Source organism: Otolemur garnettii, unplaced genomic scaffold, assembly GCF_000181295.1.
Source record: "Otolemur garnettii isolate 467f Iridium unplaced genomic scaffold, OtoGar3 scaffold00027, whole genome shotgun sequence".
NCBI lineage: Eukaryota > Metazoa > Chordata > Mammalia > Primates > Galagidae > Otolemur > Otolemur garnettii.
The window spans coordinates 341273-362914 of NW_003852422.1; the positions used below are offsets into that span (position 1 = coordinate 341273).

Below are 21642 nucleotides of genomic sequence, written 5' to 3' on the forward strand. Positions count from 1 at the left end.
TCTTTATCTGGTGTCCATGAAAATGCTTCAAAGGGTCCAGGAACCTTTCACATAATATGCACAGTTTGCTGCCATGCAAACTTGCCCCAGCCTCCCAGAACACTATCTTAAAGAGAGTACACCAGTAGCATCGGCAGAGGCTTCTGATCCCTGTTTCTGCATTGTTGAAGGGTAATTCCATCCTTCCTCCAAATTTACTGCTCAAGGTAGTTTGCTTTTTGCCTGCTGGAAGCAGAAGGCATCCTATGTGCTGTGGCAGTCCCAATGTGGGGATGCAAACTCAAAGTGACTAGGAGACATTTTAGGATGGGTACCACAGTCATTGAGGGCATCTTAGATATCTGTGGGGAGAGACATGATCCCAGTCGAGTGATCTCAAAGTAGGTACGATAGGCCAATGCCAAAGTCTTCACACATACCAGGAAAGTACACTCCTGGCCCTAGCGCACATTTCTGAGGGATGGGGAAACTGTAGAATCAGGAGCTCTGAAAGTCCATGCCTGCCTTAAAGCATTGAAAAGAATGGTAAAATATGTCAGTGCTAATTTTTTTGAACTCTGGCAACTAATCAAAAGGTTGCACCAAGCATGAGAACACTTAGGAGCAAGCAGCTGGCTCTGGCAGCAGCAGTACCTGGGCTCCTATACCACATTTGCACCACAGGATAATGACCTCATCCACTAGGACTGTGATTATTTTAACATTCTGGTGGGTACATTGAGCTTGACTTTTTTCCTGTAACTTGGAACTCTCCCAGTGCTAAGGTAGCCACCTGGAGAATGTTCGTTAAAAACATTTATAGGAAAATGTTTCAGGGATTACTGACCAAGGCGTGGATTATATAATACTCAGGACAAACAATAGCCTAACTAAAAAGCCTGTGTGAAAAGGTAATTTGGGGAATAAAAGCTTAGAAAAATTCCAACAAATGTCATACTTATGCCAGCATCATGCACATGTTCTGGAAAGACCTTTGAAGTCCTCAGGGTCTCTCCTCTGGCTGACTATCAGATCATGCAAGCAAGGGGTGAGGATAAGACAAAGTACAACCACTGGCCGAGTATTAAAGTGGGCCCAACATACACATAGCACCCATCTACAAATACTAGTTTTGGTTTTCGGTTCAGGAATTTGAGAATCTATGTCCATTTACTTGTTGACTGCTTATGGTAATGGAACATCAATAGCCACATAAGACACAAGATACACATTTTCCAAAATTAGTTCGGAAAAGTTATCAAACAAACAATAGTACCTAAAACAAATGGAAGGGGATGAGAATCTGATTTGTAAGGAACAAAAAAAGATAAGAAAAGAAATAGCAAACTAGAAGTCCTTCCTTATCAATAATCATCTTTTTTTTTTGAGGTTGTCTTCCTTTTTTTATTAAATAATAACTATGTATATTAATGCAATTCTGGGGTACAGTGTGGTGTTTTCACATACAATTTGAAATATTTTCATCAAACTGGTTAACATAGCCTACATGTCATTTTCTTAGTTATTGTGTTCAATAATCATCTTAAATGTAAATGGACTAAATTTAACAATTAAAAGACAGAAATTGAAAAAAGTACAGAGAGTGGCATAATGGATTAAAATAAAACCAAAATCCATGATCTAAGTATATGCCTGATCATGCCACAGAAGACTCTCTTTAGACTCAAAGACAAATATAGTGAAAGTAAAAGAGTCAGAATGGTTACTCAAATAATCTGTCAAACAGATTTTTCAGGCAAAAATTATTGTGAAAGACAAAGCATTGATTCATAGATAGCTGTCTGCCAACAAATTAAATAATGTAGGTGACATGGGTAAATTCCTCAAGACATAAACTACCAAAACTTACTCAAGGAGAAAAGAAAATCTGAATAGGCCTATAACAAAGAAAGAGATTGACTTGGTCAACAAAAAAATTCTAAAAATGAAAATACCAGTACAACATGGCTTGACTGACAAATTCTACCAAATGTTTAAAAAAGAATACTAATTCTACTCAAACTTATCAAAAAAATAAAAGATGAAAGAATACTTCCTAATTCATTCTTTGAGGAGACAAAAATTTAACAGGAAAAGAAAATCACAAACCAATATCTCTTATCAATAAAGGTGGAAAAATCCTCAACACAGCACTAGCAAATTAAATCCACCATCACATCAAGAGACTTGTATATGATGACCACATATATGGTCATTTACCATAGAGATTTACCACAGGAATGTAAGAGTTTTAACAACACAAAAAAATTTAGTCATCCTAATATGCATATTTATAGAACGAAAGGGAAAAATTGTGGTCATCTCAACAGACACAGAAAAAGGATTTAATACAACCCAGCACCCTTTCATGATAGAAACACTCAATAACTAGGACCAAAAGGACTGTCCTGGACATGACAGAGGCCAGCTGTGGAAAATCCACCACTAACCGCAGCCAACGGCTGAAGTCCCCAACTGCCGGGTAGAGACTGGTATCAGAATTTTCCAGATTCTGTAATCAAACTTCTACTTTTTAATCATTACAGGTACATTAGTAGTTTCTTGTCCACATCGATTTCTGTAAACAAATGATTCATCATTTTCACATCTGTCAATGAACACTAGGTGGCTTTGGGCGAGGCCAGCGGTGCAGATGTGCCCCACAGGAAGGGCCCTGGCCCATGCCCAGACTTGGACACCCACACCCCCTGCCAGACACTCTGGTCAGCTCCTGAGTCCATCCCCTGATCCCCCAGGCCAGCGTGAGCTCTTCAGACCTGCAGCCTCCCAATGGTCCCATGCGCTCCCTCTCCCCTGCCATGACACGCAGCAGCCTTTGAAGGAAGAACCAGCCACGGTGAGCAGGACATCAGAGAAGCTTCTCCAGGCAGATGCAGAGAATAGGGCCCTGAAGGAAGGCCATCACCAGGCTGACAGTGTGCAGGTGTGGGCGTATGGCTTTAGGTGATTTTTACTTTCTTCTTTCTGTTCTCTTTAGCATTCTCTCTGCCCCATAAGAAGACTGAGGTCCCAGGAAAGGGCAGTGTAACTGTCCACATTGGTACACGTTAAGTCCTTCATGACATTTAATGACCTGAATCTGATGCTCTGTAAGCCAAGTTGACATTAACTGGCAAGAAAGGAATTGCAGAAAACCTCTCTGGTCTCTAAGCCAAGGACACTTTCACATACCCACATGTTGGCTTGTTCTCTGTAAACAGAGGCAGATAATACCTGTGATATCTTGCTTTGAAAACAAAATGCTTAACATTTTAGATGATGGTATTTTCCAATCACCAAAATGTATTTTTTTTCCCTTTTTTAAAGCATGTTATTATATGGCTTAAAAGATGTTTTGACTTCTGCAACAGAAGACCATTTGATAAGAAATGCTTTACAGTCCTCTTTGCAAATGCATTTGAAAGCTTGGTTAAAACAGATAGTTTCCTTGGGAAGCATACATTACCAAAACTTATCCTCTTTGAGTTACAAACTTACACAGATCAATTTCCATTGAAGAGACAGAGAAAGTTACTAAGGAACTACCCATGAAAAGCACTGTGCCCAAGTGTATTTACAAGGAATTCTCCCTAGCCTGATAAAGGCCAGAGAGTCTCAAAGCTCTATAAATTATTTATCAACATTGAAAGGGAAGGACATTCCCTTTTATGAAGTATGTAGACACTAGTATACAGGAGACTTTCTGTAAGTTGACAACCCAAAGGACTGTAACAAACTGGTCAACATATGGAGGGGTCAATATAGAGAACCAGGCCTACTGTAATGATACACTCATGTGGTGCATGTCCAGTCTATACAAATTATGTCAACTTAAGGAGGTGGTCAGTGTTGGGAGGCTCTACTGTATTTAAACCAAACATAATTAGTACAAAGAAAAAAACTATAGTCCAATATGACTCATATATACCAATGCAAAAATTCTAAGCAAAATATTATTAAACAGACGCCAATGCCTCTTCAAGAACAAAATATAGTATGACAAAGTGGAACTTATTCCAGGAATGTGTAGGGGATTGAACAATAGGAAATCCATTAACATCATACATCATAACAATAAGTCTAAGATGGTTATCTCCATAGGTGCCAAGACAGCCTCTGAGACACACTCAGGGAACTAAGGGGTATTTTATTAAGACAATCAACTGTTGTGTTAAGTTCTAAAGCCACTCTCTTATTTAGTGGAGAAACACTAGTGGCATTTCCACTAAAATTAGGAAGAAGAAAAGGATACCCACCGTCTCTGACACTACTTAACTTTACACAAGAAGCCTTAATTCAGGTACACAGAATGGGTAAGGAAGAGGTAAAATCTGTCTTTGGAGATAAGATCAGAGAATCAATGATAAAACTTCTTTACTGAAAAAAAGAATTTGTGAAGTATAAGGCTACAAAATCGATAGCCTTCCTACATACAAATAATAGAGGACAGGATGGTGGAAAAAGTCTACTTACAATAGCAATAAAAAAAATCCAGGAATATATTTCACAAGGAATATTACAATTTTCATAAGAAAAATTTTAAAGCACTATGTAAACATAAAAATAGACTTGAACAAGTGGCAGACAGTCCCCTGCTCTTGGATAGGATCACCCAACATTATGAAGATGTTTTCTTTCTAAAGTTGATTTATCACTTCGATCCCAATAATAATAGAAAAAGCTGTTTTATGGAGTCAGATATGTTGATACTATTAAATGTGAAAAAATAGAAAGAGACCTTCTGAAAACTGTGAGGAGAAAAACTAATATAGAGAGAACTCTTAAAAATCAATGGGCAAAGGACCCAAACCCCACAGAGAAATGGGGAAAAATGTGATCAAGCAATTCACAAAAAAGGTAAAAAATGGCCTGCAAACACATGGGGGCAAGTTCACACACACTGAGGGAAGTATAGACTAAAAACAGCACTGAGATACCGATTCTCACCCGTGAAGCTGCTGTGGGGAAACGGCCCCCACCCAGGCACATGCAACAGAGCCCTGGTAGGGCCTAGCAACAGCCAGCCTGACACCTGTGTGTAACCCTACTTACATGCTCTTTTTGCAATTGCCAGATAGTGGAAGCAACTGAAAGTGTCCCCACAGGGGAAGCAGGCACCGGCACAGTGTACTCTGCAGAGGCACCCAGGGTGGGATCTCCACGCCCGCCCAGAGCCATTGTGGGATGTGCAGTTGGATGAGATAGCAAAGACCACAGAACGTGACATGAGTGCTCCTCCTGAGACAGAATGATGCCACTTACGTAATCTCCAGAGGAGTCAAATTCCTAGAAACAGAAAGTAGGTTAGACGCCACTGAGCCAGAGGGGGAGCGGGAATCGCTGACCAGAAGCAGCCGAGTGGCCGGGACATGACCCTGCTGCACAGCTCCTGGGATGGGGACTTGCTGGGGATGCACACAGGACCCAGGCCTTGCAATGGCCTCTCCCTGCAGACTTCCAAATCCTGTGGCCATGGCCTCAGCCTCGCCTGGATAGCTCTTTTGAAGGGTTCGAGGGTCAGAGCCCATGTGCTCTACCACAAGCTGGCTGGTGGCTGCCACCCAGACTCTTGTGTGGGGTTAGGCTACTCCCCACTATTATCTGTCCTGTGCAGATGTGGCTGTGCCCCTCACTGGCCATGGGGGTGGGGTGGGATTCCATCTCCCAGTGGTCCCTCTGTTGTTGGGTGTACCAATCTGAGTTTTCCTTTCTTATTTTTGTTTCTTTCATCTCTTGCCACTATTCACAGATGTCTGGATTTTCTTACTCAACACATGAGCATCAACTGAGCACCTAGTGGACAGACTTGGGGTCCTGGCTCTTAGCATCTCTGGGTTTACCCCACTGGTTGGGGCCACTAGGCCGTTTGCTAACCAGGAATGGCTCACCCCGAAGGCCACACATGGAGCTCCATGGAGCATGTGGTAGGAAGGAGGCGCTTTCCAGACTTTTCTCTGTCTGGGGACATGAGTCTCCTGAAGGTCCCAGTGGATTTCTGGCATGACAGGCCATGAGCAGGCACATGCACCTGCTGCCCAAACCCTCAGCCTTCCACATTCTCAGCAGGCAGTGGGAGGAGGCCCCTTCATATAGCTCTAGTGACCTGTGGTGGCTGTGACCTTCAGGCTGCAAAGTGAGACCTTCAGAGGTGCTGCTTCCTGTCAGCTGTTGGAACCCTCCTATATGTGTCCCTTCTCCTTTGCCAAGGCCTGTTACAAACAAAAATGGGCCAAGACTAGCAGAACAGGTGACATGGTGCTTCTCCAAAGCTGCCTGGCTGCCACTGGAAAAAGTAGACCGGGCAGGTGCTCCCCTCACTGCTCTGCAGGAGGGGTGAGATGTAGCACGGGTTGTTCCATAACGTTTTCTTCCCTGGAGTGTCAGCCCTTTGGTGGCCCAGGGATATCAGCAGGCAGAGGGTCTGTGGAAAGTGCCAGGAGTGGGGTCATAGCCACACAGCAAGGGGATGGCTGCAGGGACAGCCTTGAGACCAGGACTTCTATGGGCTCAATCCTGAGAGGGAGATGCAGCATTCAGGGCCCACCTTGGGGTGGCTGAGGGAAGTCAGAGAGGAGAACAGGATGATGTCTGCTGATGATTGGGCAGGTGGGTGCCATGTGAGAACTGTGTGTGGCAGCTGTGACAGGCGTGTGTGTGACAGCTGTGACAGCCATGATGGCCATGGCGCTCAGCCCACATAGGCAGACTTGAGGAGCTGATGCAGCTTCCCTGCCTCCCTGCTGTCTTCAGGCATCTGGTCTACTCTATAACAAAATTAGCTAATTGTGGATTTGTGAACTGGTGTGTTTTGGTCCTGGATTTCTTTCTTTGCAGGGTCAGGCCATTCCAGGGTTGCTATAAGCCCCTCATTCTTACTGCACAGGGCCTTCCTAATAGCTGTGAGAGTGCTCTGTCTCCCAGTCAGTCAGGCCACAGACCGGTCTCTACAGGAGCAATTTAACGCCCATGAGAAGGAGCAAATGCACATTATTTATGATTTTCACATGTTAATTCAATTGAAATCCACTTCTGGAAGAAAAACAGGGAGTTGGAATAACCCACTGTTATTCTGTCCCCATACCATCTCCATTCAGCAAACTAACAACCTACAAGACACACAGGGCAGGGATGTGGCGTGACCCAAGGAGTGGCCCAGAGCCAGAGCCAGGCAGAAGCGGGGGCTGCTGGGCCTCACGGTGCCACAGCATATATGATATGACTCCACATAGATTCTGCCTACCTCCCATGAAGGGTGAGCCGGTACAGGGACTGCTGGTCAGGGGCTACTGCCAAGTGTGAGAGAGGGCACCAGAAAGATGGGGAGGGGGCTCCAGGGAGGGTGCAGCCCTTCCTCTGCCCTGGTCAGCCATCAGAAGGACACCCTGGTGTTTCTTATTTGTTCCTTCACTAGTTTGCCTAAATGAATCAAGAGGACATCTGCTAAAAGTTAATGTCCTCATTGTGAAAAAATGAAAAATTGGACAGTACAATAAAATATAAGGAAAAAATACCTTAATGCCATTTCCAGAGATGACCACTATGAATTGTGGAGGAGACCGTCCACTCTTGTTTCCCTGCATATTCTCACATGACTGTCGCCATGCTATAGCCAGTCTTACTCAGCAATTGCTGGACACCTGTTTCACAGATGCCACCAAACTCAGGGAAGTGGACACCACCAGAGCCACAGGCTTGAGGAGAGGTAGCTGGGCAGTGGAGATGGCAGCTCCCATGGGAGCTCCACAGTTAGATGGAACCATGAGGAAGGTTCAGCAAGTTCTGCTGTTTCTCATTGAGATGACTGGAATCTTTTTTGCCCTCCTCAAGACCACTTCACACGCTCCAGGCTCTTAAAGGCCACCCATCATCATTTGATGGAGACAGTCATGACGTTTCACCCTGAGGCTGGCTCTTAATGTGCTTAGACATTTCCCTGTTGGCCGACATTATCTTAATATTAACTGAAAGTTTGATTCTACTTTATGAATCCTGCAGAGAACATACTTTTGCATATTAAATTAATTTCTCTAAGAAACCTCCATTAACCCAATATAAACACTTAGATTTAAAATATATGACAAACATGTATTTTCAATGTAAAAAAATTAAACATACAGAAGCATTCAGACTAAAAGTCCAAGTCCCCCTTTTCAAAATCAGATCTATTCCCCACATGTACCTTCTATTAAGGGGATTTACTTGTTCCAGTTGTCCATTAAAACTTTATATGATCTATGTACATATACATTTCTAAAATTAAACTTTTTGAGATAATTTTAGATTCATATGCAGCTGTAAGAAGTAATACAAAGGCATTCCTTAGTCCCTTCACCTATCTCCCCCCAGGTAACAAGCTGCAAAATTGCAGCCCCACCTCCCCTAGTCTGGCACCCCCAGGCCCACAGCACCCTCAGGCAGGGTCCCTCCCACACCACTGTGTCCTCCTGCCTCCCTGACCCTAGCAGCCGCCAGCCTGCTGTCCATCCCTGCAGCTGTGTCAAGAATGCTGTGGCTCTACCAGCAGGATTTGATGGTGCAGTGTTTCACAGGAAATTCTCAGCTCCCAGACATGAGTGTCTGAGCTTCTTGCCTCAGAAGTGCACCAGCAGGCATTATGGGAAAGTGAAGAGCTTCCCCAAGGATGACCTGTCTAGGCTATCCACTTCAAAGCCTTCCTGGGATATAAGGCTGGCATGACTTACATCATGTGGAAAGTCAATAGGCCTGGATTCAAGGTGAACAAGAAGAAAGTTGTAGAAGCTATAACCATTGTGGACATACTGCCCAGGGTGGATGTAGGCATCATGGGCTGTGTGGAAAGTCCTCAAGGCCTCTGGACTTTGAAGACCATGTTTCCTGAGCATATCAGTGATAAGCACAAAAGGTGCTTCTATAAGAACCGGCTTGAATCTAACAAGAAAGCCATCACCAAGCACTGTGAGAGATGGCAGAGTGAGGATGGCAAGAAGCAGCTGGAGAAGGATTCAGCAGCAGGAAGAAGTACTGCCAATTCATCTACATCACTGCCCACTTCCAGATGTACCTGCTCCCTCTACACCAGAAGTAGGCCCACCTGATGAGATCCAGGTGAATGAGGCACCGTGGCTGAGACCTTGACTAGGCCCAGGAGAGGCTGGAGCAGCAAGTCCCTGTAAACCAAGTGTTTGGGTGGGATGAGATGATTGACATCATTGGGGTGACCGAGAGCAAAGGCTCCAAAGGTGTGACTAGTTTCTAGCATGCCAAGAAACTGCCTTGTAAGACCCACCGAGGGCTGCATTAGGTTGCCTGTATTGGGGCATGGCATCCTGCCCATGTGGCTTTCTCCATGGCATGGTCTGGACAGAAAGAGTATCATCACTACACAGAGATTGACAAGAAAAATCTATAACTTCAGCCAAGTCTACCTTATCAATGTGTCTGATAAGAACAATAATGGCAAACTGATCAAAAACAATGCGTCTACTGATTACAACCTGTCCACCAAGAACACTGATCCTCTGGGTGGGTTTGTCCATTATGGTAAAGTGACCAATGATATTTGTCATGCTGAAAGGTTGTGTGGTGGGAACAACAGAGTGCTCACCTTTCACAAGGTTTTGTTCGTACAAGCAAAATGGTAGGCTGTGAAGAAAACTGACCTTAAATTCATCACCACTACCTCCAAGTGTGGCCATGGCTGCTTCCAGGATATGGAGAAGAAAGCATCCATGGGACCACTTAAGAAAGGCCAAGAAAGAAGGAACTTAATGTCAGGAACAAATTATAGAGGTGGTGGGATCTCAGTAGAAGTTGTTTTCCATTGTGTGTGTGTAGACAATGGCTAATCAAATGAAGCAGTAGGAGTGGAGAAGGAACAAAGGAATCTGTAGTTTGTTGTGATCAATTAGTTGTAAACATCACTGCACTGGGACCAGCCTGTCAATATTTTGTATTTTAGCCATTCTGATCCATGTGCAGTGATATCATGGCTGGAATCTGCCTTTTCCTGAAGGGGAATGTTGCTGGACACTGCACGTGTGAGTTTGCCTGCATAGTGCCATGTCTCTTCACATAGTTTGCCCATTTTTTTTTTTTTTTTGGAAAGAGCCTCATCAAGCTGTCCCCCTGGGTAGAGTGCCCTGGCATTACAGCTCACAGCAACCTCCAACTCCTGGGCTCAAGCGAGTCTCCTGCCTCTGCCTCCCAAGTAGCTGGGACTACAGGCACCCGCCACAGCGCCCGGCTATTTTTTGGTTGCAGCCATCATTGTTGTTTGGCGGGTCCGGGCTGGGGATTCGAACCCACCACCTTAGGTGTACATGGCTGGCGCCTTAGCCGGGTGAGCTATAGGCGCCGAGCCAGTTTGCCCATTTTTAACTGGATTTTGTTTGTTTGTTTTTTACTGTTGACTTTGAGAGTTCTATATATATATATATATATATCCGAGACTTTGGTCCTCTACTGAATTATGTGGCTTGCAAACCAGTCTCCTATTCTGTAGTTTTACCTTTCATGCTCTTAAAAGGGTTTTTTTCAGAGCAGTTTTTAATTTTGATGAGGTCCAGTTTATCAAATTTACCTTTTATGGATCATGCTTTTGGTATCAAGTCTATTTAAAGCTTTACCTAACACTAGATCCCAACGATTTTCTCCTATATTTTTCTAGGGCTCTTGTGGTTTCATGTTTACATTTCAGTGTGATCCACTTTGAGTTGATTTTTGTGGAAGGTAAGAGGTTTAGGGTGAAGTTTGCCCCCAACACCCCAACAGACCACCAATTGCTCCAACTTCATTTGTTAGAAAAGTTTTGCTGCTTTAATTGAACTGGTTTTGCAACTTTCTCAAAAATCTTCTGGGCAGTAGGCAGAGCAAGATGGTGGACCAGAAGGATCATTTTGCTGAGCTCTCCTAGAATGACTGGGAAAAGAGAGAACCCAGCCATACTTGGCATGGGGACCTTACCCAGAGTCATAGCTCAGGGAGCATAGTGAGGAAGTGGGTGAGCTGGATACAGTGTATGATTCATAGCAGTGGAAATATGATGAATTAGGCAAGTGATTGTGAATGGTTGGGATCAGCTGACCACCCCTACGAAGACTGGGATGGGAGGAAGCCTTTCTGGAGTTTTCAGTAGTTGGGGCCAGCTGCCCATTGACTGGAAAGCTTGGAAGAGTGAGTGGACTCAATATTCAGCAACCCAGTTGGAGTGGACTTGCCAATAGGTTTGGTGGCTAGTGTGGTAGCCAAACTGAGAAGGTCTTGGTGGCCAGGGGGGCCACTATTGTGGGAAGGTCATGAGAAGGTCTTAGCAGGTGCTTATAGCACGGCCAGCTCAATTCTGCCTGCCAGGATCAGAACTCCACTCATGGCATGGTCTGAGGGACTCCTGCATCCCATGCAAACTGAAGTCAAGGGGAACTGTGAGACCTACCCCTTCAAGGATTCTTGTAAGCTTTAAGATCCCAACCTGGCAGGGTCTGAATGCTGAGGAAACAATCAGACGATCACCAAAGGCAACTAAGGTTGGAATAAGGACCACAGAGGTTGCTGGTCATGCTTTCTGTCTCCTAAAAACCCACATACCATCTGGTGTTATAGCAACACAGGGCAACATATTGTAATCAAGAGCAAGGACTTCTGTTTACAACAAAGGAGGCAGTGAGAAGGAAAAAGGAGGACAAGGAGGTGAACAAGAAAGAACAGATGAGGAGGAACCAACAGAGACGTTCAGGCAACATGAAACACCAAAACAGAGGTACTCCTCCAAGGACCATGAGGCTGCTACTGCAGAAGACTTTACCTATAAAGAGTTCATAGACTTGACAGAAAGAGAATTTAAAATATGGATGCTAAAGACAATAAAAAGAGTGCATGAGAAAATGGAAAGACAGAACCAAAAGTCAGATGAGAGATATGTAGAATATAAAAAGGATATAGTGGAGCTTAAGGAAATGAAGGCAGCAATTAGGGAGTGTAAAGATGTAGTAGAAAGTATCAAAAATAGGTTGGACCATGAAGAAGAAAGAACCTCAGAGCTAGAGGATAAAGTTTTTGAGTTAACCAAGGTAGTTAAAGAGGCAGAAAAGAAGAGAGAGAAAGCAGAACAGGCACTTAGAGAACTATGAGACTCCATAAAGCATTCAAATACACAAATAATAAGGATTCCTGAAGGGGAAAAAGATCGTCCCAAAGGAATGGCAGCCCTACTGGTGACCATCATAAAAGAAAACTCCCCAAGTTTTACTAAAGACCCTGATATCTTCCTTTCAGATGGATATCGAACCCTGAGTCATCTCAACTCAAACAGAGTCTCTCCAAGACACATTGTAATGAACATGTCTGAAGTCAAGATGAAAGAAAAAGTTCTGGCTTTTTTTGTTTTTTTGAGACATAGTCTCACTTTATTGCCCTTGGTAGAGTGCTATGGTGTCACAGCTCACAGCAACCTCCAACTCCTGGGCTTAGGCAATTCTCTTGCGTCAGCCTCCCAAGTAGCTGGGACTACAGGTGCCTGCCATAATGCCTGGCTATTTTTTGTTGCAGTTTGGCCAGGGCTGGGTTTGAACCTGTGACCTTTAGTATATGGGCTGGCCTACCCACTGAGCCACAGGTGCTGCCCAAAAGAAAAAATTCTGAAAGCAGCCAGGAGTAAGTGCCAAGTGACCTATGGAAGCAGAGCCATTAGGATGACAGCAGGTGTTTCAACTGAAACCTTCCAAGCATGGAAGGAAAAGCATGGTCATCCACCTTCAACATTCTTTTTTTTTTTTTTTTTTGGGAGACAGAGCCTCAAGCTGTCCCCCTGGGTAGAGTGCTGTGGCATCACAGCTCACAGCAACCTCCAACTCCTGGGCTCAAGTGAGTCTCTTGTCTCAGCATCCTAAGTAGCTGGGACCACAGGCGCCTGCCACAACGCCTGGCTATTTTTGGTTGCAGCCATCATTTCTATTTGGCGGGCCCGGGCTGGATTCGAACGCACCACCTTGGGTGTATGTGGCTGGCACCTCAGCCACTTGAGCCACAGGCGCCGAGCCCACTTTCACCATTCTTAAACAAAACAATTTTCAGCCCCAAATTCTGTATCCTGCTAAACAAAGCTTTGAAATTGATGGAGAAATCAAATCTTTTGTGAATATTCAAGCACCAAGGAAATTCGCCACAAGACCAGTTCTATAGGAAATACTTAGACCTAGTATCAACACTGACCACCACAATGGACCACTGGCAAAGTAAAAACCCAGAAGAGAAAGGTCAAATCACAGCTTCCAGAACGGCCCAAAGGATAAAACTATACAATGGGCTTTCACAAAATAAGATGAATAGAACTCCACCACACTTATCAATTCTCTCAATAAATGTCAATGTACTGAACTCATCACTAAAGAGGCACAGGCTAGGTGATTGGATAAAAAAGCACAAGCCATCCATATCCTGTCTCCAGGAGATACACCTAGCCTTGAAGGACAAATCAAGACTCAGGGTTAAGGGATGGAGAACAGTATTTCATTTCAAGCAAATAGAAACCAGAAGAAAGGAGGGGTTGCAATCTTATTTTCAGATATAAGCAGATTTAAAGCAACTAAAGTTAAGACAAACAAAGATGGACACTTTATACTAGTCAAAGGAACAATTCAACAAGAACACAGGCACCCAGCTTAAATGCTCCCAGATTTATGAAACAGACCTTGATGGGTCTAAGCAATATGATATCCCATAACACCACAATAGTCAGGGACTTTAACACTCCTCTGACAGAACTGGACAGATCCTCAACAGAAACTAAATAAAGATGCAAAGGACTTAAATGTGACCCTAGAACAAATGGGGTCAATAGACATATATAGAACATACTATCCCAAAGCTAAGGAATATACTTTTTCCCCATCAGCCCATGGTACGTACTCCAAAACTGACCACATCCTAGTATACAAATCAAACTTCAGCAAAATTAAAAGAATAGAAATTACACCTTGTATCTTCTCAAACCACAAGGCAATAAAGGTGGAACTCAACTCCAACAAAAATGTTCATCCCACACAAAGACTTGAAAATTAAACAACCTTATGCTGAATGATAGTTGGGTTCAGGAAGAAATAAAAGAGGAAATCATTAAATTCCTCAAACAAAAGAACAATGAAGGTACAAGCTACCAAAACCTATGGGATACTGCAAAAGCAATCTTAAGAGGGAAATTTATTGTATTAGATGCCTTCATTTGAAAAACAGAAAGAGAGCACATGAACAAATTCATGAACCAGCTCATGGAATTGGAAAAAGAAGAAAAATCTAATTCCAAACCCAGAAGAAGAAAAGAAATAACCAAAATTAAATAAGATATTAATGAACTTGACAACAAAAGAATCAGTCAGAAAATTAATACAACAAAAAGTTGGTTTTTTGAAAAAATAAATAAAATCAATGAATGTTTGGCCAGATTAACTAGAAACAGAAAAGTAAAATGTCTAATAACCTCAATAAGAAACAATAACAACAGATACTACAGAGATACAAGAGATTATCTCTGAGTACTACAAGAAACTCTATGCCCAGAGATTTGACAATATGGAGGAAATGGATCAATACTTGGTATCACACCCTCTCCCTAGACTTAATCAAGAAGAAATAGATCTCTTGAACAGACTGATTTCAAGAACTGATAGCAAAGAAACAATAAAAAATCTCTCAACAAAGAAAAAGCCCTGGTCCAGATGGTTTTACACCAAAATTCTACCAAACCTTCAAAGAAAAGCTTATACCCATATTGCAGAATTTATTTCAAAAAATTGAGAAGGAAGGAATCTTCCTTAAGATGTTCTAGGAAGCAAACATCACCCTGATATCAACACCAGAAAAATGCCCAACTAAAGAGGAGAACCATAGACCAATTTCACAAATGAATATAGATGCAAAAATTCTCAATAAAATCCTAGCCAACAGATTACTGCTACACATTTAAAAAATCCTTCCTAATAATCAAACAGGTTTCATCTCAGGGATACAAGGCTGGTTTAACATACACAAGTCCATAAATCGAATTCACCATATCAACAGAAGCAAAAACAAAGACCATATGATCTTCTCAATAGATGCATAAAAAGCATTCAATAAAATTCAGCATCCTTTTCTAATTAGAACGTTTAAGAATATAGGTATAGGTGGCACATTTCTTGAATCAATTGAAGCCATTTACAACAAACCCACAGCTAATATTACACTGAATGGAGTAAAACTGAAAGCTTTCCCACTTAGAACTGGAACCAGACAAGATTGTCCTCTATTACCACTACTATTCAACATAGTGCTAGAAGTTCTAGCTAATACAATCAGGCAAGAGAGGGAAATAAAGGGCATCCAAATAGAGGCAGAGGAAGTCAAACTCTCCTTCTTTGCTGATGATATGATCTTATACTTAGAGAACCCCAAAGACTCAATCACAAGACTCCTGGAAGTGATAAAAAAATACAGTAATGTCTCAGCATATAAAATCAGAAGCCTTTGTATATGCCAATAACAACCAAGATGAGAACTAATCAAGGACACAATTCCCTTCATGGTACTTCAAAGAAAATGTAATCCCTAGGAATATACCTAACAAAAGAGGTGAAAGACCACTATAAAGAAAATTACAGGTACCCCATGATTGCATTAATGTACACAGCTATCATTTAATAAAAAAAAAGAAAGAAAGAAAGAAAATTACAGCTGGGTGCGGTGGCTCATGCCTGTAATCCTAGCACTGTGGGAAGCTGAGGTGGGTGGATTGCCTGAGCTCATCAGTTTGAGACCAACCTAAGCCAGAGTGAGACCTCATCTCTAAAAAGTTGGGTGTTGTGGTGGGTGCCTGTAGTCCCAGCTTCTCAGGAGTCTGAGGCAAGAGAATCACTTGAGACCAGGAGTTTGAGGCTGCTGTGAGCTATGACTCCACAGCACTCTACAGAGGGTGACAAAGTGAGACTCTGCCTGGCTCAGCGCCTGTGGCTCAAGTGGCTAAGGCGCCAGCCACATACACCTAAGGTGGCGGGTTCAAATCCAGCCTGGGCCCACCAAACAACGATAGCTACAACCAAAAAATAGCCAGGCATTGTGGTGGGTACCTGTAGTCCCAGCTACTTGGGAGGTGGAGGCAGGAGACTCGCTTGAGCCCAGGAGTTGGAGGTTGCTGTGAGCCATGATGCCACAGGGCGACAGCTTGAGGCTCTGTCTCAAAAAAAAAAAAAAAAAGTGAGACTCTGCCCCCCCCCAAAAAAAGAAAGAAAGAAAGAAAAGAAAATCACAAAACCTGAAGAAAAGAAACAGCAGAAGATATGAATAAATGGAAGAACATACCAAGTTCATGGCTATGAAGAATCAACCTTGTTAAAATGTCTATACTTCCCAATACAATCTACAGATTCAATGCAATCTCCACTAAAATACCAACATCATCCTTTCAGATTTGGAAAAAATAATTCTATGGAACCAGAAAAATCTCCACATAGCCAAGGCAATTCTTAGTAATAAAAACAAAGCTGGGGGAATCAGCCTACCAGACTACAAGGCCATAGTGATCAAAACAGCATGGTATTAGCACAAAAATAGAGATATAGACACCCGGAACCAAATAGAAAACCATGAAATGAAACTGACATCTTACAGTTCCCTAATCTTTGATAAATCAAATAAGAACATACACTGGGGAAAAGAATCCATATTCAATAAGTGGTGGGGGGAGCACTGGATAACCACATACAAAAGACTGAAACTGGACCTGCAAGGTTCTCCACTCACTAAAATTGATTCAAGATGGATAAAAGATAAATCTAAGGTATGAAACAGTAAAAACCCTTGAAGAAACTGTGGGTAAACAATTGAAGTTATTAGACTAGGGAAAGACTTTATGAAGAAGACTTCAGTGGCAATTGCAACAACAATAAAAATAAAGAAATGAGACTTAAACTGAATAGCTTCTGTACAGCTAAGGAGATAACAATTAAAGCAAATAGACAACCTTCAGAATGGAAAAAGATATTTGCATTTTATCAATTGGACAAAATCTTGATAACTAGGATCTATAGAGAACTCAAATTAATCAACATAAAAAAGCCAACAATCCCTTATATCAATGGGCAAGAGAGATGAATAGAACCTTCTCTAAGCAGATAGACGAATGGCTAACAAACATATGGAAAAATGCTCATTATCCCTAATTATCAGAGAAATGCAAATAAAAACCACCCTAAGATAGCTCCTAACCCCAGTGAGAATGGCCCACATCACAAAATCTCAAAGCTGCAGATGCTGGTGTGGATGTGGAGAGAAGGGAATACTTTTACACTGCTGGTGGGACTGCAAAGTAATACAACCTTTTTGGAAGGAAGTATGGAGAAACTTCAAAGAACTCAAACTAGACCTCTCATTTGATCCTGTAATCCCATCAGTGGGCATCTACCCAGAAGAAAAAAAGTAATTTTATCATAGGACATTTGCACTAGACTTATTGCAGCTCAATTTATAATTGCCAAACTGTGGAAAAAACCTAAATGCCCACCAGCCCAGGAATAGATTAACAAGCTGTGGTATGGAATAATATTCAGCTACTAAAAAAGATGGAGACTTTTTATCTTTTGTATTAACCTGGATGGAGTTGAAACATTCTTCCTACTAAAGCATCATGAGAATGGAGAAGCAAGAATCCAATGTAGTCAATTCTAATATAAGGACAATTGAGAACCTAGTATATGGTGAGGGGTGGGGGAATGGAGGAGTGGAGAGAGGGAAGGAGGGAGGTTGGTGGGGGGTGGTCATGGTGTGTGACATACCTCTTGGAGGTGGGACACAATTATAAGAGGGACTTTACCTAACAAATGCAATCAGTGTAACCTGGTTCTCTGTACCCTCAATGAATCCTCAACAACAAAAAAAAGTCTGTGCATATTTGTGTGGGTCTCCCACTGGGTTCTCTGTCCTACTCCACTGTTCTGTCTGTCTCTCCTCCAGCACCACATTGTCTGGAAACTGTAGCTACACAGCAAGCCTTGATACTGGGTAGCATGATTCCTCCACTGTACCCTCCTTTTTAAAGACTGTTTTAGCTATTTTAGAGCTTATGCCTGCCGATTTAAATTTTAGAATAAGCTATCTATGTCTATAAAAAGTTGTGATTTTGATAAAAATTGTATTGAACCTACAAATCAATTAGAGTCTTTTGATCCTTAAATGTGGTTTATCTTTCAATTTATTTACGTCTGCTCTGATATCTTATATCAGCATTTTATAATCTGTAGTATAACAACTCTGGAGATGTTTTATATTATTTATACTTATTTAATTTTTTGAAGGAATTATATATAGTCTTGTTTTTAGTTTTGGTTTCACACATAAATTGGTGGTATATAGAAATGCAAGCAATTTTTTGAACAATTTTTTTTAAGAGATAGGGTCTTGCTATGTGGCCCAGGCTGGATTTAAACTCCTGGGCTCAAGTGATCCTCCTGCCTCAGCCTCCTAAGTAGCTGCGACTATAGGTATGAGGTGCCAAACCTAGCTTTAAGCAATTTGTTTTTGTTTTACTCTTTTACCCTGCACTTTTGCTGAACTCATTGATTGGTACTAGGAAAGGCTTTTGGTACATTTCTTGGAAATATCTGAATAGTCATGTCATTTGCAAATAGGGTTATATTTCTTTCTCCTTTTGGATTTGTGTGCCATTTATTTCCCTTTCTTGCCCTGTTTACCTTCCAGTGCTATGTTAAAGAGTGGCAAGAGTGGATGTCTGGGCTGTGCTCCTCGTCTCAAAGGGGAGGCTTTCAGTCTTGAGCCCTTATGAATCAAGTTAACTGTTTTGGAGATGATCTTTATCAAGTTGAGGATCTACTAGTTTGGGGGGCAGTTTTAATTACAAGTGGGTGTGGATTCTGTCAAAAGCTTTTCTGCATTAATTGATATGATTATGTATATCTGTTGTGTTGATAAGGTGATTATACCAACTGATTCTGAAAGTTGAGCCAGTCTTGCACACCTGGATTAAATCTCACTTGGTCTCAGCAACTCTATACTTTGTTGGATCTAATTTGGTAATATTTTGTTGATGATTCTGCATTTAAATTCATGAGAGATATTGATCTATCATTTTCTTTTTTGTACTGTCTTTATCTAGTGTGGTCACGAGGTAATGCTGACCTCATAAAGTTAGGAAGTATTCCCTCCTCTTCTTTGAATGTTTCATAGAATAAATTCTTTGAATTTTCCAATAAAACCACCTAGACCTGTGGATTTCTTTTTTAGGATTTTTTTTTTTTTTTTTTTTTTTTTTGAGACAGAGCCACAAGCTGTCCCCCTGGGTAGAGTGCCATGGCCTCACAGCTCACAGCAACCTCCAACTCCTGGGCTCAAGCGAGTCTCCTGCCTCCGCCTCCCAAGTAGCTGGGACCACAGGCGCCCGCCACAACGCCCGGCTATTTTTTGGTTGCAGCCGTCATTGTTGTTTGGCGGGTCCGGGCTGGGGATTTGAACCTGCCACCCTAGGTGTACGTGGCTGGCGCCTTAGCCAGTTGAGCCACAGGCGCCGAGCCCTTTTTTAGGATTTTTTAAAGAATTAATTCAATTTTGTGACTTATATTATTGAGAACTTTCCTCTGTTCTAATTCTGTGAACATTTGGTAGTATAAATTTCCTTCTCAGAACTATTTTGGCTGTATCCCAGATGTTTTGATATGTTGTAATTTCATTTTCATTTAGTTCTGTGTATTTTAAAATTTCTTTTGTAACTTCCTTTGCAATCCATAGATAATTTTAAAATATGTTATTTAAATTTCCAAGCATTTAGAGATTTTCCTTTTGTTTTTGTGCTTCTTGAATCTGTGGGTTATGTTTTTTGTCAAATTTGGGAGATTTGAAGCATTCTTTATTCAAATAGTTTTTCAGACTTTTCTTTCTCTTCTTCTCTTTCTGGGACCTCATAATACAAATGTTGATACTTTCATTATCATTACACAGGTCTGTGACTGTTCTTTTTCTTTCAGTCGTTTTTCTTCCTGTTGTTGATATTGAGTAGTTTGTATTTATTTGTCCTCAAGTTCTCTGATTCCATCCTCTGCCATCTCCTCTCTGCTTTCACCCCATACAGCAAGTTTTAATTCAGTTATTATATTTTTCAGTTCTGTAATTTCATTTTTTTAATATCTTTACTTCTATGCTTAGACTTCCTGTTCTTTCATTTGCTTCAGAAAAACCTATGAGTGATTGCTAAAGTATTTTAAACCCATAATTGATTGGTGAAAGCCACTTTAAAATATTAAGCATATAATCCCAGTGTCTGATTCATCTTGGTGTTGGTGTCTGTTAGTTGTCTTTTTAAATTTACATTTTGGTTTTCTTGGTTCTTGTTGAATGCTTTTGCTTATTGTATCATGGACATTTTGGATGTTCATTCTCTTGCATGCGGAATCCCGTTGTTCTGGCACCATTTGTTGAGAGGCTATTCTTTCCCTCATTGAATGGTCTTGGCACTCTTTCCAAAAGTCAGCTGAATACAGATGTATGGGTCTATTTTTGGACTCTCAATTTTATTTCATTTACCCATACGTTGGCGTTTATGTCAATATCACACTATATTGGTTACTCTAGCTTTGTAGTAAATTTTAGTAAGTAGTGTGAACACTTCATCTTTGTTGCTTATCAAGATATGTTTTTTAGCTTTTCTGAACTTTATGATGAGCTTGTCCACTTCTGCAAAAAAGGCAGGGAGGTTTTAAACATTTACTTCTGGTTTCAGTCTGAGAAAAGGCCACAATTATTAGTCTAAAAAGGGAAATCCCAAGTACTAAAAAGGAAAAAAGAGGTCATTTCATCCATAATCAAAACACTTTAAGGAAGAGTATAGAGAATCCTCGTTCTTAAGCTTCCTTCTACCAAATATTAATTTTTCCACAGTTTTCTAAAAAGGATCATTTGAGAAAAAACCACTACCTCTGACTCTGAAATGCTTTCTTCTCCAGGCCAGGCTGGAATCAAAGGCAGCATCACTGGAGTAGTTCTTAGAGATGGGCGAGGCCTCAAGGAACCCCAAGGCCATCCATGAAAGCTGGTGGGCCCTGATGTGTCCTGTCCCCTGGACCCCTGATGAGGTGGCCATCCAGAGGCCCGACAGCCTTGACCAGGAGCACATAGATTCTGTGAGCCTCATGGACAGGACCAAGCTGCTTTGAACACAGTCCCAACAGGAACAGTAAAGGCTTTTTGCAGGAGCTGCCTTGCACCTGAATATGAAGATAAAGACCCAGGAGTAGGAAACAGCCCTAGGAGACAGACTCAAGCCGCCCTGTGTGGGCTACTCCTGGCCCCTTATTGCCGTGCCACCCCGATAGCAGGAAGCCACAGGAGCTGGGGCCCTCGCTGAAACCTCTCCTGACTCCTGCTTCCCCACCAGGTATGTATGTGTCTGAATAAATTTCCTCTTACCCCACAAATGGACTCCAGATGTTAGATGATTGGGATATTTTTCTGGTTCTAACTCTTAGCACAGAATCTAGCTAACCCTAAACACTCAGATAAGTTGGTTAAAACTGACTTTGGGCCCAGGTGAAGCACAGGGAATGGTCCTGAGGACTTGGCTGGGGCAGTGGAGTGGAAGGCATGAGATGGCCACATGAAAGCAGACAGAAGAAGGGAAAAGCTGGGCCTTATTGGGCAGTGATCAGCTAG

The 21642-nt window shown here is 42.0% G+C and overlaps 1 pseudogene; it reads left to right on the forward strand.

The window, feature by feature from the left end:
- Positions 1-8523: 8523 nt before the first annotated feature.
- Positions 8524-21642, forward strand: part of LOC100966451 — a 31427-nt pseudogene continuing 18308 nt past the window's right edge.